The sequence below is a fragment of the Callithrix jacchus genome, chromosome X (genome assembly GCF_049354715.1).
Source record: "Callithrix jacchus isolate 240 chromosome X, calJac240_pri, whole genome shotgun sequence".
NCBI classification, from domain to species: Eukaryota; Metazoa; Chordata; class Mammalia; order Primates; family Cebidae; genus Callithrix; species Callithrix jacchus.
In genome coordinates this window covers 92367753-92384019 of record NC_133524.1, presented here as the reverse complement: position 1 = coordinate 92384019, position 16267 = coordinate 92367753, and the positions used below count along the sequence as shown (strand labels likewise).

The window sequence follows — 16267 nt, the reverse complement described above, 5'->3', positions numbered from 1 at the left end:
ACTTACCAAAAAATTTACTACCAATAGCCTGTTGTTGACTAGAAGAAGCCTTACTGATAATATAAACAGTTGATTAATACATATTTTGTTATATGTATTATATAGTGTATTCTACCAATAAAGTAAGCTAGAGTAAAGAAAACGTTATTGAGAAAATTATAAGGAAGAGAAATTATATTTACTAATCATAAAGCAGGAGTGGATAATCATAAAGTTCTGCATCCTTATCGGCTTCATGTTGAGTAGGCTGAGGAAGAAGAGAAGAAGTTGATGTATTGGTCTGTTCTCATCCTGCTAATAGACATACTTGAGACTGGGTAATTTATAAGGGAAAGAGGTTTCATTAATTCCAAGTTCCACATGGCTGGGGAGACCTCACAATCATGGCTGAAGGTGAATGAGGAATAAAGACACTTCTTATATGGCAGCAGAAAAAAGAGAGCTTGTGTAGGGGAACTATTTTTTATAAAACCATCAGATCTTGTGAGACTTACATCTCACTATCATGAGAACAGCGTGGAAAAGACCCACCCCCTTGATTCAATTACCTGTGACTTCGTCCCTCCCATGACATGTGGGGATTATGAGAGCTACAATTCAAGATGATATTTGGGTGGGGACACAGCCAAACCATGTCAGTTGGTTCTCTTGTCTCAAGGGTAACAGAGTTGAAAGAGGTGGAGGAGGTGTAAGAGGAGGCAAGAGAGGCAGGCACACTTAGTGTAACTTTATAGAAGTACATCATAACTTCTGTCTGTTATTTTTTATTTCTTTAAAAATGTTTCTGTATAGTACCAATCTTTCTTCCATCATTTGCTTTAGTTTCAGTGCCCCTATCATAGAAGAGTTCATATTGTAAAAGAAGTCAAAAGTGGTCTTGAATAATTGGAAACCTCTGCCAGGTTATCTGTCAACTTATTTTCTGGCAATGATTCTTCTATGTTTTCTTTCTCTTTATCTGGTAGTGGTTCAAAAGCATTCATCTCCATCAAGTCATCTTCTGTTAATTACTCTGATATGATGCCTTTTAGCTCTTGATTTCTCTAATATCTATATTTTATAATCCTTCACTGCTACCTTTTTTTATATTCACAATTTGATTGATTGGCTCTGTAGTACATCCTGTGAAATCATACACATCTGGACAGTTTTCTCTAGCAGGACTTTATTGTTTTGGGATTGATGGCTTTTCTGTAACAGTGATGGCATCTTCAGTGCTGTAACCCTCCAGACTTTTGTGATGTCCTCTCTGTTGGGGTTCTCTTACATAGTGTTGACAATCCCTTCCATAGAGTGCCATGTGTAATGAGCCTTAAAGGTCCTTACAAACCCCTGATATAGAGGCTAAATTAGATATGTTGTATTTTGGGGCATGTAGATTATGTTGATACCTTCATTATTGAACACATAAAATTTTGGGTGGCCAGGGGCATTGTCCAACATTTCAAAAATTTTAAAAGGAAGCCTATCTATCACTGGCAAGTTACTTCCTGACTTCAGGGACAAAATATCAGTGAAAATAATTCAGAGAAATAGTTATTGTCTAGGCCTTCTTTTTATACAAGCAAGAGAGTGGCAGATGGTGTTTATCTTTTATTTTCAAGCCTCAGGGGTTAGCGGGTTATCTACAAAGGCAGTCCTGACTATAACTCTGTGGCATTTTCACAAAACAGTGGGGTTAGATGATCCCTTCCCACCTTAAATCCTGGTGTTTGCTTCTGTTCTTTACTAACAAATGTCCTTCGTGGCACTTTTTTTTTCATAATAGAGGATTTTTATCAGTTTTAAAAACTTTTAAAGGCATGTATCCTTTCTTCTGGATGATTTTCTCAATGGCATTTGGGAACTTGTCCACAGCCTCTTGGTCAGCAGAAGCTGCTTCTCCTGTTATCTTGACATTTTTAAGCCAAACCTCTTTCTGAAGTTATCAAACCATCCTTTGCTGACATTAAACTACCCAGCTTTAGATCCTTCACCTTCCTTTTGCTTTAAATTGTCATATAATGACCTTACTTTTTCTTGAATCATATTAGAGTCTATAGGTAGGCCTTTCTTATAGTAATCCTTCATCTACATAAAAGCTGCATTTTTAATACTAGATAAAAAAGATATTTTGCAAAAAGTGTATGGTCTTCATGCCTGCTTGCATAGCTCCAGAGACAGCTTCATGCATTGGGCCCTTTTTTTTTATTACAATGGTTCTTAACCTGCATTCATTTATCTTGAAATAGGGGGCAACCACAGCTGCAGGCTGCAGTTTATAGTACATATCAAACATTCAACTTTTATTTAAAATGTCACTACTTCTCTCTGCTTCTTAGGAGCACTTTCAGCTTCACTGGTGGCACTTTATGTGGGTACCATGGTGTTATTCAATTTATGGTATTGCACTAAACATGATGAACCAGGAGAACTACATAAGAACCAGGAGAGATCTCTTTTTAGTGTCAAACTTAATTTATTAGAGAGAGGAACTGCTCATGCAGAGATGATTAGCATCACAGGGCATTTTAAGTGGATACTCACAACACTTGGGCTCACAGCAAAAGCAACAGGAGGTAGCTATGAAATTATTATAATAGTACAGTAGGTAGAGTTAATGTTTGTGGTCATGATTTAATGGTGTATCTTTATGTTTGTTTACATTTCTCTCAAGTGCAAATGGTGCTATATACGGTCTGTGTCTGTGCTTGTATACACAAATTTTAATATATTTTAACCTTTTATAACCGATTTGTGGATATTTTTGGTTAGTAAATGATAAAATAGCTAGCATCTACATATATTTTATGCATTAATGGCATACCTAATGTTTTTTCTTACTTTTAAAGAATATTTCTAGGCCATGCAATTTGTGAGTTTTTTTCAAATTGTTACAAATATATAAAATATTTTCCAGTATATTTATTGAAACAGTCCACATATAAGTGAATGTACATAGTTCAGACACATCTTGTTCAAGGGTCATGTGTATATGAAGAAACAATTCATAGAGCAGGAAGTAGTGCAATTTTTTGAATTTTTGAAGCCATGACTGTGCATTACTTATGGTATTAGTATATAAAAATTATGATATAATGTTGATTTTTAAATCAAATTGTTTATTATAGAAATGTATGTATTTCAGAAAATATGGCTTATAGCAGATCTGATTCTTCATTTATGTCTTATTTTCTGGAATTGTAAAAGGAAACTTGGAACAAGACACTGATTAACTAAGAAGACTGGCAGTTTTAATTTTGATCTTTGAATTTATGGCAATATTTCCACTTTGAAATATTAAGACATATGAAAAACTCAAACTCCACCCACACTTCAGCAATTACCTTATATATCAATGAATTTCCTTTAACCTTGTGATTTGCCCAATTATATTAAAGCATACAAAGAAATAGTGATAATCCAAGAATAAATATTTGCAATAAAACAATTAATTGCATCTCAATTATAATATTTTAAAGACTCCCTAATTATACCAACTATTTATTCAACACTTATTACATGTGCAGCTCATAGGACTATACATGCATTATTTCATTTAATCCTCATAACAACTTAGAAGATAGATATGCTTAGTGTATGTGTATTAAATATAGAAAATTGAGGCTCAGAGAGATTATGTAACTTTTCCATTATTGCTTAGGGGTGAAGTGGGACCTTGTACTAAGTTCTTCTGACTCTTTAGCTCATGTTCACATCTTTTTAACTGCATGTGTTGTAAATAACAACCAAGTACGTTTTCTAAGCCTTGGTCTCTATACTATTAATACAGCAATACATCTTTACCTTTTCTTCCTCTCATGTATCTCTTTGAGAATTTGATGAAATTTATAGACCTATTGTTGAGAAAACTGCAAACACATGCACACACACACACACCCCTATGCATATAATTTCCAGAAAATCGTGGACCCTCTGAAGCCCACCCTGGAGTCTCATGCTGTGGACCTCTATTCTACTCAGTGGAGACTAGGACATCTGGAAACATTGGTTTCACTGTTCATGCAAAAGTATAACAATTTTAGGTGAACTGTGATGACCTGTATTTAAAATTTCATGTCTTCTTTATTTTTATGTGGCTATGGATTAAAATGAAAGTGTTAGATTAATTATTAAAATAAATCAGTGGAAGAATGAGTTGCTAGAGAAGAAATAAAAATTGCTTTGTGCTAGATTTTCGTCTACCTAGAAACAATGTACAGCAATACATACGTTTTAAGGCATCTGTTATGGACAGTAATGTCAGGAACACAAGATACTTTTGTTGTAACTGTATCACTACACACACACTACTACTCCAAAGAGTCTTTTTAAAGAGAATGATTTTATCTTCCTTTATGTACAGTTTACCCAAGGATTTACTTGCCAGTCCTTAATCCAGGTCTTAAAGTCTCTAAGGGGTTCTTATACAAGTCTAACACTGAAATAATGTACTTGCTTTGTGCATAATATTCTTGTTAAATCTACTGGGTGTCTACTTCGAAGACTGTTTGCCATTCAGTAAGATAAATAACACCTCATAACTGAATCAGTTATGATGGTTCCATTACTTATAGACAGGGCCTACAGCTAGTAAATGCATGACATATGTGAGAAAGTTTGATTAGCTATAATGTCTTCTACACGAACTCTCATACATTGTTTATGGCTAATAATATAATAGATAATGAAATATAGAACAGTATGCTACTCTTGCTGAGAGTTAATGGTAAAAGCTCCTCAAAGCAGTGACAAAAATGTGAGTTATTGAAAATGATGTGAATTTAAGCAGTGTGTAGGCAGTAATGAATCCATTTGGGTTAATTGAGAACAGATAAAAATAGACTTAATCAATAGGCATCAATTAAATAATCCCATCGTTTTTGCATTTTTTCTTTACATCTATGTTTCCTGCCAACAAACTCAGTCAAACCTTTTCTTCAGCAATCCGCTTAAATATCAATGAATGTCCTTTGGCTTTATGATTGCACAATTATATTAAAGTATACAAAGAAATGGTGATAATCCCAGAATGAAGTATTTGCAATAAAACAATTAACTGCATCATAGATGGCTTCTTACTACATGTGAATGTGATTTGTTTAGGTCTTGGCCAGGATTACTGGTGACATGGTCATCTACTTGGAAGTTGAAGTTGAAAGTGCCCTTATGGTAGCTGATATTTATGTATACCACAGGATTCTGTTTTGAAATTTTTATCCACATTGCCAGGATTTCAGTGTCACAGCTTCTATATTATGTTTACTTATGCCCTCGTAATGCTTTCACTGGTGGAACACTCTAAATTTTGTATTACTTAATTAATTTTACATTTATTTGGAACTAGAAAAAAATTTCATTGTGTTGAGGAATCCTTAATGGAAAAACTTACACTCAAGTGTCTTTCCAATAAGTCATTATTTAAAGCCATTAAAGCATCTCTGCTTCCTAGGTTGATGTCACTCTGAGGGTAGACTGAATAGTGCATTCCTTTGGTGAAGGGTGTGTGATGAATGAGCATGTTACATGAAGAATTTTCTAAAAATAGCCTTAAATTCTCATATTTCTATTTTGTTAAAAATAATCTGTAGAGCTTTTTCATTTTCTAAAGGATTTTTTAAAAAGGATTCTTGGATTTCTACACTAGACATGTGACTGGACACCACAGGCTTCAGGTGGCTGCTGTTTGATCACTGAGCCTTACTTGGTTTTTCCTAATCAGAAGCTCCTGAATAATATAGCTGCATGACTAGGCAGCTCATTTCATCTCAGTGTCAGACAGAGACACCCAGGCTCTGATGCTCTGATGTAATGAAGTTTCCAACACTCTTCCTCTCCAAATTTTATCTGAGGCAAATACCATTGCTATGAAGATTCTCATTCACATCTATCACCTATTTTTAGTATAATAATTGCCCCCTTTCATGGTAATATACTTACCCTACTAAGCAAAAGCTGATAAGAAACAGCTTTCTAGTTGCATGATTATTTAGTTGTATCTTTCTAATCATTACCAGTATAAGATCAAACAAGTAATAGGAAAATTCTCTCTCCCTCTTCCTCCCTCCTCTCTCTCTCTTTCTGTAGTTTTTTTCACCAGGCTTGAGGAGACCAAAAGGTTCTTTATACTCTTAAGGTAGATTTGCTATAATAAGAAAATAGTAAGCAGATAGCAAAATGAACCATGAGCTGTATTTCTAAAGGTATGAAATAAGCTAAAATTTCCACTCTGCCTTATAGTCTCAATAACCTTTTTCTCTGATAGAATGCCTGCAAAACTGCTGAGGTTTGTTTCTACTGCTCTGTGAGCTAACTGGGTATTTTTTTTTTAATTGATACTCAAACTTCATTCAGTGTGAACTGAATTGAGTACTGGATTATGTGATGATGTTTAAATTAAACACATGAAATGCAGTGTTCTACTTCCAACAGTACATACTTGCTGGCTTCCTTCTTGATGCACTAGATTTTCATTTCTTTTTTCCTGTTTTCATCTTTTTATTTTTAATGGGCACATAATTGTACACATGTATGGGATACAGAGTGATATTTTGATACGTGTGTACAATGTATATTGATTAAGTAATGTTAATTAGGATATCCATCATCTCAAACATGTATCATTTCTTTGTGTTGGAAACATTCAAAATCCTTTCTTCTAGCTTTCAAACATCTACAATACATAATTGTTAACTATGTTCACTCTACAGTGCTATAGAGCACTACAAATTATTGTTCTTATATAGCTGTAATTTTGAATTTTTGATCAATCTCTTCCTATCCTCCCCTCCTCCTGAATTTTCAAAATGGTAAAAAATGGAGTTAATGACACATAAGACATTTGTGAAAATCACACCAAGCCAGGGATCAAGAGACTAATTCTCTGACCTTGGCATTGCCACTAACTACATAGATGATTTAATGCAAGTCACTTGCCCTCACTGGGCTCCATATTATCCTTAGAAAATAAGAGATTTGGACTTTTTCCCATTTCTTTTTAAATATCTGTGATCTATTATTTTAAGTCTACCTCTATCAGCAATAACATTTATTATAAGGTACTGTTTTTCAACCTCTTTAGAAAAAATATTTTCAATTAGTTTATAGAATTACAACATCCATTTTGAAGTCCTCTGTTCTGGAAACTATTCAGTATTGAAATATAACATTTATATCTTCCTTTAAATTGCAACTCTTTAGCAGCATAGTAATAAATAAGCTGACAGAATTTACTAATAAAAATTAAGTTCACTGTTTATATGAATTCATCTTCTTTCCTGTAAAACATTTATGCTCTTCAATAAAGATCATCCTATTTTTTTTGCCACACTTCTGGAGAAAAGTTTAGAATGTGTTCCAGACATGAATGTTTGTGTTGAGTGAGTTGAAATCAGAGGAAACTATAGAAAAATAAAGAAAGGAAAATTTTTTAGAAAAGGAAATTCCTAATATAAAGGAAGGGAGATATGGTGGAGATACTTTATCTCAACACAAAAAGCAAAGCATTCATTTTTCTTTCTTTCTTTTGTTTCTAGATTCCTTCAGTTAGAGTGCCTCTGAAAGATATGGTGTATTCCAGCTGGCATTGAGACAACCTAAAGTTTAAACCGTTGGGTGATAAAGGTAAAACAAGTGGAAGAAGTTCAATTTATATGGCAGTTTCGTAGGTTGATTTGTTCATTCATTTATTGATTCATCCGTTCATCAAATATATTGAGTACACCCATGTACCAAGTAATATGCTTTGATCTAAATAGAGCTCATATCAATGTGTTCTCCTTTTAAACATTTCTGACATGTGTCAAGCTGTTAGATAGAAATAGATAACTTAAACAGACATCTTTGTGGTAACCACTAAACTTTATCATTTTTCAATATTTGATTCAGAAATGTGTAAAAAGAAATAAAATATTGGAGTTTACCTTTCCTGTTCCTATTGCCTTCACTTATTCCCGTGAGGCAATTGACACCCTTCAATGATATATTTTCATCCATTTTCTACATATGCATGTATCTATACCAAAGTATAAGATTGATTTGCATGTTTTAAAATTCCAAATACATTGCATATCAGTAGTAATATTCTAACTGTGTCATTCTGCAACCTGATTTTTTTTTTTGCTCAAAAATGTTTTTGAGCTTAAATCCATATTTATACAAGTAACTTTACTTCTTGCATTTAAATTTCTATACACTTTTCTATTATTTGAATATTCCACAGTTTCCCTGTTGATATGGTTTGGATCTATGTCTTCACCAAATCTTATGTCAAATTGTAATCACCAGTGTTGGAGGTGGGGACTAGTGGGAGGCGACAGGATCATGGAGGCAGATTTTTCATGAATGGCTTGGTACCATCCCTCTTGGTACTGTCCTCGTGATTGTGAGTGAGTTTTTGAGAGATCTTGCTATTTAAAAGTGTGTAGCACCTCCTCCACCACTCTCTCTCTTGTTCCTGCCCCTGCCATGTAAGATGTGCCTGCTTTTCATTCACCTTCCACGATGACTGTACATTTCCTGAAGCCTCCCAGAAGGAGAGAAGATGCCAGCATCATGCTTCCTATACAGCCTGAAGAATAGTAAGCCAGTTAAACCTCTTTTCATTATAAATTACCCAATCTCTGATATTCTTTATAGCAATTCAAGAATGGGCTAACACACCTATTCTCTTGCTGATGTATATTAGAGTCTGTCTGTTTTTTTAGATACTACTAACAGTTCTATAAGAAAAGGAAAAAGATATTTTAGGGATATATATATATAAATTTGTGATAATTTCTCTTGTTCATTAGCTAGGCTTGGTATTGTTGGATATGGGTATGTCCACCTTCAGATTAACTAGATATTGCCAATTTTCTGTATATGCAATTGCTGATATTTCCATCAGTAGAGTAGAAGTGTTTCAATTGCTCTCCAACTTTTTCAACAAGTAGTGACTTAAAGTTATTTGTCTCACTTGTCTGTTCTTTGACCATTTCACATAAAGATTCTTATTCCCTTGAATTTTTGATAAAAGTAACCTGTTAAAATAATCAGAGCCTAGTGTCTTTTTTAAGTTGATTTTTTAATTACGGATTTAATTTATTTAATGGTTATTGATTTCTTCAAGCTTTCTAATTTTAATCACTCAGTTTTAGTAATTTATATTTTCTAGGCAATTATTTATTTTATGAAAGGTTTCAAATTTATTGGAATGGTATTATTCATGATATTTCATTATTATTTAACCCTTGATTTTCTCTGCAGTTATATTCCATTTTTGGTTTCTAATATTGTTTATATATGACCTGTGTCTTTCGTAATTAATCTTGCCAAACTGTTTTATCAGTTTTGGTTTTCTTTTTTTATTTCTCTACATTTCTTTTTTCTAGTCCATTAAATGCTTCTGTGACATTTTACCTTTTTGTAATTTCCTTCCCTCCCCCCCTTCCTCCCTCTCTCTCCCCATTCCTTCCTTCCTTCCTTTTCTTCTTTCCTTCCTTTTTTCTTTCTTTCTCTCTCTCTTTCTTTCCTTCCTTCTTTCTTTCCTCCCTCTCTCCCATCCTCTCTTCCTCCCTTCCTTCCCTTCCTTTCCTTTCTTTTTTTTGACAGATTCTTGCTCTGTTTTCCAGGCTGGAGTGCAGTGGCATGATCTCAGGTCACTGCAACCTCTGCCTCCCAGGTTCAAACAATTCTCATGCCTCAGCCTGCTGAGTAGCTGAGAATACAAGCACGTACCACCATACCCAGCTAATTTTTGTATTTATAGTAGAGACGGGGTTTAGCCAGGTTGGCAAGGCTGGTCTCAAACTCCTAACTAGCCTCAAGTTACCTGTTTGCCTCAGCCTCCCAAAGTTCTGGGACTACAGGTGTGAGCTACCACACTGGCCCCCTTTTGACAAATAGTACTTCCATTAGTAAGTTCTAAATATTTTACATTTCTCACTTTATAATGAATATAACAATTTTATTCACGTTATTCTTTCACGGACTTGACCTCCTGGAAACCAATGTTTGATTTCAGACTTGAAGTCTTGAAGTCCTGTGCCTAAAGCTTTGCTCACTTCATTGCATTCCAGTTTTGTTTCTGGTGCATAAATATGTTTATCTTCTATTTGATCCTAGCTGTGTTTTTCTGATTTCTTCTTATTTTTCTATCAATACCATATTTTCATGAATATACTGCACCATCATTACTGGAAGACCCTTTTACTCACTTTACAGATTGTTTGCATATCTTTATTAGGATGAGCAATTAAAAAACAGGAAATCAATGTCTATATTAAGACTGTACAGCTTGCTGATTAACACAATAAAATATATATTTAAAAAATAAAAAATAAAAAGAGGGGGAAATGCTAAGCCAATTATATAGATAGTTGTTGTAAACATTGACAAATACAAGAATGGATGTGCAGAATAAAAGAGAAACAGTCATTTACTTTGTCATTGTGGTTAGGAGTTTCGTGTCCCCACTTCCCACCTGAATGTAATGTAAATCAATTCAGACTGAGGTAAAACTTCATCTCTGCACAAGAGGTGACTCTGTGCAGTCTCTTAGACATTACAGCCATTGCCTGTGGAAAGATTGTTCTATTCTACGAATAAGGATACACTCGTGCAACTGCAATTCAAAAGTAGGTATAGATGAAGTATGACTAAAACATACTCTTTCATTCTTCCCTTGTTTATTTGCTTTATTCCCTTTGAAAAAAATACGGTACTTGCTTATTTTAAAGTGCCCTTTCCTTTATAATGACCCACTGAGTATTTGTAGAACAAACTTGGAAAAATATTTTGGAAATACACAGAGTAAATTTTCTGGGAGGAAATTGAATCACTAGTAAAAGAGATGAATTCTGTGATCAAAAGTTTGTTTTCTTTATGTTTATGGCATCATTTCCATATCTTTCTCCTCCCTCATTTCTCCTTTTCCTCACCCTTTAATTGATTTTCCTTGTTGCTTAATGACTGTGGTTGGGTTAGAGGGGATAGAAATAAACAAAACTTTTGTTGGTAAAAGCTTCTCATTTTAAAAAAGCAGCATGTTTGGCAGGCAGAATATTGGAACTTTTGGCCTTGATGAGAATTTATGTCATGCTTTAGAAAATAATAAAAAGAAAAAATTTGGAATGCTTGGCATTATAGAGAACAAGCCGTATTTAACTAGTTTTGAAACACAAAGTATTTGATAAAGATAAAACCTTTTTATTTATTCTATACTTAAAAAAATTTTAGCATGATGATCTGTGACTATGATAGTTAATTTTATGTCTCAGTTGGACTGGGCCATGGAGTGCTTAGATATATTGTCAAACATTATTTTGTTTGTGTCTGTGAAGGCATTTTTGGATAAGATTAACATTTCAATAGGTAGACCGATTAAAACAGATTGCCCCCTCTAATGTAACCAGGCTTCATCCAATAATTTGAGTGCCAGAGTAGAACAAAAAGGCTGACCCCTATGCATACACACACACACACACACACACACACACACACACACACGCACACTCTTGTTGGTTCTGTTTCTTTGGAAAACTCTGACTAATAGAGTTGTTTATTGAAAATATAATTGAACATTAAAAAACTTGAAATAACATTTTTGAAATCTGTCGTATATTAAATGAAAGTCCAGGGACAAAGGACATTCAAAAAGGTATATTCTAGGATATAAGCTGAGAAAAAATTCTCAAGGATCAAAAAAAGTACATATTTTAGGAAGAAGCAATTCCTCTAATTTTTGAGAAGCGCCTTTCTGATATTATCCAAGTAACTTAGAGAATCGACTATCACTAAATCAAGTATCAGGGATCCTTACTCTTATTTTCACCAGAATGCAAAGTGTTTTTAAATAATACCTGTAACTTGGATACTTAAACAAGTATCTTTATTTCCCTTCAAGATACTTTTCTTTCTTTCCAATGTTTATTTTAGGTACAGGGGTACATGCACATGTTTGCAATATGGGTAAATTGCCTGTCACAGTGACTTGATATACGTTACTTCATCACTCACGTAGTGATTATAATACCCAATAGGTAGTTTTTTGATCCTCACCCTCTTCCCACCCTCCACCCTCAGGTAGGCCCTGGTATCTATTATTTCCTTCTTTGTTTCCGTGTGTGCTCAGTGTTTACCTCCTAATTATGAGTGAGAACATGCTGTAATTGGTTTTCTGTTACTGCACTAATATGCTTAGGATAATGGCCTCCAGCTCCATCCATGTTGTTACAAAGGATATGATTTCATTCTTTTCTATGACTGTATAGTATTCTATGGCATATATATACTACATTTTCTTTATTCAGTCCACTGCTGATAGGCATCAGAGTTGAATTCACATCTTTGCTGTTGTGAATAGTGCTTCAATGAACACATGTGTGCATGTGTCTTTATGGTAGAATGATTTATATTTCTGTAATGAGATTGTTGAATGGCATGATAGTTCTAAGTTATTTGAGAAATTGTCAAACTGCTTTCCATGGTAGCTGAACTAATTTACATCCCCACCAGCAGTGTACAGTGTTCTCTTTTATTTGCAACCTTGCCAGCATCTTTTTTTTTTTTGATGTTTTAGTAATAGCAGTTCTGTCTGGTGGGAAGTGGTATCACATTGAAGTTTTGATTTGCACTTGTCTAATGATTAGTGATGTTGAACATTTTTCCATATGCTTTTCATCCACATGTATTTATTCTTTTGATAAGTGTCTGTTCATGTCATTTGCCCATTTTTTTAACCCTTACCTGAGCCTCAAGTTCCCCATGTATGTGGAGTTGTTTGCTTATTGCTTGTTCATTTAAGTTTCTTATAGATTCTCTATAGTAGACCTTTGTGGGATGCATAGTTTGCAAATATTTTCTCCTGTTCTGTAGGTTGTCTGTTCACTCTCTTGATAGGTTTGGGGTTTTTGTTGTTGTTGTTGTTTGCCATGCAGAAACTCTTTGGTTTAATTAGGTCCTACTTGTCGATTTTTATTTTTGCTGTAATTGCTATTGTGGTCTTGGTCATGAAATCATTGCCAGGGCCTATGTCCAGAATGGTATTTCCTAGGTTATCTTCTGGAGTTTTTATAATCTAAAATTTCTCATTTAAGTCTTGATCAATCTTGAGTTGATTTTTGAATATAATGAGAAGATTGGGGTCTAGTTTCAGTGTTCTGTATATGGATAGCTGGTTATTCCAGCACCATTTGTTGAATAGGGAGTCCTTTTACCAATGTTTGTTATTATCAATTTTGTAGAAGATCACATGGTAGTAGGTGTGCAGCTTCATTTCATCAAATTGGTCAAATTGGCCATTTTAACAATATTGATTCTTCCTATTCATGAACATTGAATGTTAGTAGGTGTGCAGCTTTATTTCTGAATTCTGTCTTCCATTGGTCTATGTGTCTGTTTTTGTACCAGTACCATGCTGTTTTGTTTACTGTGCCCTTGTAGTGTAGTTTGAAGTTGGGTATGTGATGCCTTCAGCTTTGTTCTTTTAGCTTAGGGTAGCTTTGGCTATGCGGTCTGTTTTTTGATTCCATATTAATTATATAATAAGTTTTTTTAATTCTGTGGAAAATGTTGGTAATTTAATAGGAATAGCATTGAATCTGTAAATTGCTTTGGCAGTCTGGTCATATTAAAAATATTGTTTATCCTTATTCATGAGCATCAAGTGTTGTTCCATTTGTCTCTATCATCTCTGGTGTCTTTCAGCAGTGTTTTGTAATTTTCATAATGATCTTTTACCTTCCTTGTTTGCTGAATTTCTCAGTATTTTATTCATTTTGTGACTATTTTGAATATAACATTCCCAATTTAACTCTCAGCTTGTGTGTTATTGCTGTATAGAAATGCTGCTGATTTGTACATCAATTTTGTATCCTGAAGGATACAAAGTAAAACGATTTCTCTCCCTCCAAAGAGAAGACATTTTAAGGTCCTTCTTATTGTACTTACCTTACAGACCATTACACTAATACCTTGTAGTAGTTTAGGCGAGCACTCATTCAGCTCTTGTCAACATTGAGTGCAATAAGTTGAAAAATTGTTGATCAATTTGATGAATGTAAAATAATTTCTTGTTTCAATTTGCCTGTTATTGGACTTCTAGAAATTGTGAATCTGTTAGTCTGTTTATAGGTCTTTACATATATTCTGTGAATTGATTTCTTAATAGCTTCATTGAAATGTAATTTACATGCCATAAAATTAACATGGTTAAAGAGTAAAATTCAATGGCTTGTTGATATATCTATATCGCATTATGTTAAAAAATTAAGCTGAAGTACATGTAACATAAAATTTACCATTTTAACTATTTTAAGTGCTAAATTTAGTTAGATTAATTACATCAATGTTACACCACCAGCACCACTATAACATCCAGCATCTGTTTGCGAATATTTTTCGTCACCCAAATGGAAACTCTGAACATTAAGTAATAATATCCCATTCTCCCCCAACTCACTTCCGCACAGCCACTGTAACCTCTAATCTATTTTCTGTCTTTGTGAATTTTCCTATTTAGGTACCTCATATATTTGGAATCATGCAATATTTTTTATTTTTCTTATATTGCTTCTATCACTTAACATGATATTTTCAAGTTTCATTCATATTATAGAACGTATCAGAATTTCATTCCTTTTTAAGGCTGAATAATATTCCATTGTATGTATATACCACATTTTCCTAATCCATTCAACTGTTCATGGACCTTTGTTTGTTTCTACCTTTTGGGTATTGTGAGTAATCCTAAATCTCTGCTTTCAGATCTTTTGTGTATATATCTAAGAGTAGAATTGCTGAATTACATGGTAATTCTATGTTTAGCTTTTTGAGGAGGCAAAAAACTTTTCTACAGCTGCTTCATCATTTACATTCCCACCAGAAATAAATGAATGTTCAAATTTATCCACATCCTTACTAACACTTGTTTTGTTCTGTTTTTTGATAATAGTCATCCTAATGGTTGTGAAGTAGTATCTCATTATGGTTTCAATTTTTCATTTCCCTAATAACTAACAATGTTGGGTATCTTTTTATGTGCTTATTGGCCATTTGCATATCTTCTCTGGAGGAATGTCTATTCAAATGTTTTGCCCATTTATGAATTGGGTTGTTTATTTTCATTGTTGTTGAGTTGCAGTTTTTACAAAACATGTATTTTGGATATTAAAATTTTTAGGAAATGTCATTGTTTTAGTTATTTATCCTATTCTGTGGGTTGTCTTTTCATTTTCTTGACAGTGTGATTTGATGAATAAAAGGTACTAATTTTAATAAAGTCCCCTTTATTTTTTCTTTTATTGCCTGTCTTTTTGATGTCATGTTCAAGAAATCATTGCCAGATCCAATTTCCTGAAAATGTTCCCTAAGTTTTCTTGATGTCGTGTCCAAGAAATCATTGCCAGATCGAATTTCCTGAAAATGTTCCCTGAGTTTTCTTCTAAATATTTTAATGTTGTAGCTCTTAAAATTGAATTTCTGGTCCATTTTGAGTTAATATTTGTATATGGTGTAAAATAGGGGTTTAACTTCATTCTTTTGCATGTGAATATACAATTTTCCTGGTACTATTTTGTGAAAAGACTGTACTTTCTCTATTAAGTGGTCTTGGCACCTTATTTGAAGGTCAATATTTGAGTTTATTTTTGGGTTCTCTCTTCTAATTCATTGATCTGTATGTCTTATAATGGTACTATACTGTTTTGATTATGACAGCTTTGGAGTAAGTTTTAAAATGTGGAACTGAGAGTCTTTCCAACTTTGTTCTTTTTCAATATACTTTTTGCTATTTAGGGTCCCCTGAAATTCTACGCAAATTTTAGTATTGGTTTTACTATTTCTTTAAAAAGTGTTGAGATTTTAATAGAAATTAAATTGACTCTGTGAATTACTTTGGGTAGCACTATCATCTCAATATTACATCTTCTAATCCATAAATGTGCGTGGTCTTTCTATTTATTTAGGTCTTCTTCAATTACTTTTAGTAATATTTTATAGTTTTCAGTGAACACCTTTGCCTCCTTGGTTAAATTTATTTCTAAATATTTTATTCCTTTTGATTATATCTTAAATTATATTTGAAATTTAGTTTTCAGATTGTTCATTGTTAGTATAAGAAATGCAACTGATATTTGCATTTTGATTTTGTATCTTGTAAGTATCTTGATTTTGTTTGTTAGCTGTAAAAGATTTTTTGGTGTGGAATTTTTAGGGTTTTCTACATATAAGATCATGTTATCTGCAAATAGCAATAATTTTTCTTTTTCAATATGGATGTCTTTTAAATATTTTTTTCTTGTTTAAGTTC

The 16267-nt window shown here is 33.3% G+C and overlaps 1 long non-coding RNA gene across 1 annotated transcript in view; it reads left to right on the top strand.

The window, feature by feature from the left end:
• LOC144581217 (uncharacterized) overlaps positions 1-16267 on the top strand; it is a 299464-nt gene that overhangs the window by 212221 nt on the left and 70976 nt on the right. Inside the window, exons 2-3 of the long non-coding RNA XR_013531793.1 lie at positions 7515-7602; positions 8453-8558. This is a non-coding gene — a long non-coding RNA (uncharacterized LOC144581217). The remainder of the gene's footprint in view (positions 1-7514; positions 7603-8452; positions 8559-16267) is intronic.